Source organism: Lathyrus oleraceus, unplaced genomic scaffold (genome assembly GCF_024323335.1).
Source record: "Lathyrus oleraceus cultivar Zhongwan6 unplaced genomic scaffold, CAAS_Psat_ZW6_1.0 chrUn0094, whole genome shotgun sequence".
Lineage (NCBI taxonomy): Eukaryota > Viridiplantae > Streptophyta > Magnoliopsida > Fabales > Fabaceae > Lathyrus > Lathyrus oleraceus.
Window position 1 is genome coordinate 46,926 of NW_026112485.1, and position 3,075 is coordinate 50,000.

Consider the following 3,075-nt stretch of genomic DNA (forward strand, 5'->3'; position numbering starts at 1 on the left):
TTCAAAATTCAGTTAAAATAATAAAATTTAAAATCATGACTATATTTTATTCAAGCGATAAAATATATCTATTAAATTTATTTTCTATGCCATCAAATATAATCAATATTATAGAAAAATTAATCTAGCAACCTCACATTATAAACCGTCTAAAAAATAATAGATAGTTTGCATAAAAACAAAAATAAACTAACGGTAGATTGAGATGTGAACTCACAGATGATTGTTAAGATCGAGTGAACCACCGTTAAAACAAATAAGATAAACAATTTCTTGTCCTTCATCTACTCCATTGGAGGATGAGGAAGAGTTTCTTCCACTTCAGTATCAAAAGCATTGATTCTGATCATTTGAGATTTAAAAAAATGCTATCAACACCAATCGTCGATATTATTAGTTGTCAAATCGGTTGCATTTGCTGTTCTTCAGGTTGAACTACTGAATATTTATTTATTTTTCTTTAAATTTTATTTATGTTAGTAAATCCTATTAATGAGAATTCAATGATGTTTGTTATCCTAACAACTATGAGTCGTGGTTGTTAATTATAGTAAGTTTTTTTGGGAGGATCGACCAACGCTCTTTTGTGAGATTGGTATAACTCTTTTTGGAACAACATTTCTCATTGTTAGGAGGATTGCAAGTGTAATACGAGGCCTTTGAATTTTCTTTTGGCTTCTTTCTTCTTATGTTAAGGGTTGTGTGTAACACTCTAAATCCCAAAACTTATATATATATATATATATATATATATATATATATATATATATATATATATATATATATATATATATATATATATATTATAAAATGTATATTTATATATTTGAGATTAAATAAATAATTTTAAAAAAATATACTTTTTTATTTGAAATTCTTAAAGAGTGTCTTTATAGCACTAGTTAGGATGACCCATTTTGTAATTATATATAATTTTTTCTTTCTATTTACTATCTTGTTATATTTAATATAGATATAACTTTTGGAAAAAAATAATACATTTGACATTGTAATTATTATAATTTTAAAATAAGAGTTCAAAATTCAGTTAAAATAATAAAATTTAAAATCATGACTATATTTTATTCAAGCGATAAAATATATCTATTAAATTTATTTTCTATGCCATCAAATATAATCAATATTATAGAAAAATTAATCTAGCAACCTCACATTATAAACCGTCTAAAAAATAATAGATAGTTTGCATAAAAACAAAAATAAACTAACGGTAGATTGAGATGTGAACTCACAGATGATTGTTAAGATCGAGTGAACCACCGTTAAAACAAATAAGATAAACAATTTCTTGTCCTTCATCTACTCCATTGGAGGATGAGGAAGAGTTTCTTCCACTTCAGTATCAAAAGCATTGATTCTGATCATTTGAGATTTAAAAAAAATGCTATCAACACCAATCGTCGATATTATTAGTTGTCAAATCGGTTGCATTTGCTGTTCTTCAGGTTGAACTACTGAATATTTATTTATTTTTCTTTAAATTTTATTTATGTTAGTAAATCCTATTAATGAGAATTCAATGATGTTTGTTATCCTAACAACTATGAGTCGTGGTTGTTAATTATAGTAAGTTTTTTGGGAGGATCGACCAACGCTCTTTTGTGAGATTGGTATAACTCTTTTTGGAACAACATTTCTCATTGTTAGGAGGATTGCAAGTGTAATACGAGGCCTTTGAATTTTCTTTTGGCTTCTTTCTTCTTATGTTAAGGGTTGTGTGTAACACTCTAAATCCCAAAACTATATATATATATATATATATATATATATATATATATATATATATATATATATATATATATATATATATATATATATATATATATATAGATATATATATATATATATATATATATATATATATATATATATATATATATATATATTTAAAATATATATTTATATATTTGAGATTAAAATAAATAATTTTAAAAAATATACTTTTTATTTGAAATTCTTAAAGAGTGTCTTTATAGCACTAGTTAGGATGACCCATTTTGTAATTATATATAATTTTTTCTTTCTATTTACTATCTTGTTATATTTAATATAGATATAACTTTTGGAAAAAAATAATACATTTGACATTGTAATTATTATAATTTTAAAATAAGAGTTCAAAATTCAGTTAAAATAATAAAATTTAAAATCATGACTATATTTTATTCAAGCGATAAAATATATCTATTAAATTTATTTTCTATGCCATCAAATATAATCAATATTATAGAAAAATTAATCTAGCAACCTCACATTATAAACCGTCTAAAAAATAATAGATAGTTTGCATAAAAACAAAAATAAACTAACGGTAGATTGAGATGTGAACTCACAGATGATTGTTAAGATCGAGTGAACCACCGTTAAAACAAATAAGATAAACAATTTCTTGTCCTTCATCTACTCCATTGGAGGATGAGGAAGAGTTTCTTCCACTTCAGTATCAAAAGCATTGATTCTGATCATTTGAGATTTAAAAAAATGCTATCAACACCAATCGTCGATATTATTAGTTGTCAAATCGGTTGCATTTGCTGTTCTTCAGTTGAACTACTGAATATTTATTTATTTTTCTTTAAATTTTATTTATGTTAGTAAATCCTATTAATGAGAATTCAATGATGTTTGTTATCCTAACAACTATGAGTCGTGGTTGTTAATTATAGTAAGTTTTTTTGGGAGGATCGACCAACGCTCTTTTGTGAGATTGGTATAACTCTTTTTGGAACAACATTTCTCATTGTTAGGAGGATTGCAAGTGTAATACGAGGCCTTTGAATTTTCTTTTGGCTTCTTTCTTCTTATGTTAAGGGTTGTGTGTAACACTCTAAATCCCAAAACTTATATATATATATATATATATATATATATATATATATATATATATATATATATATATATATATATATATATATATATATATATATATATATATATATATATATTTAAAATGTATATATTTATATATTTGAGATTTAAATAAATAATTTTAAAAAAATATACTTTTTTATTTGAAATTCTTAAAGAGTGTCTTTATAGCACTAGTTAGGATGA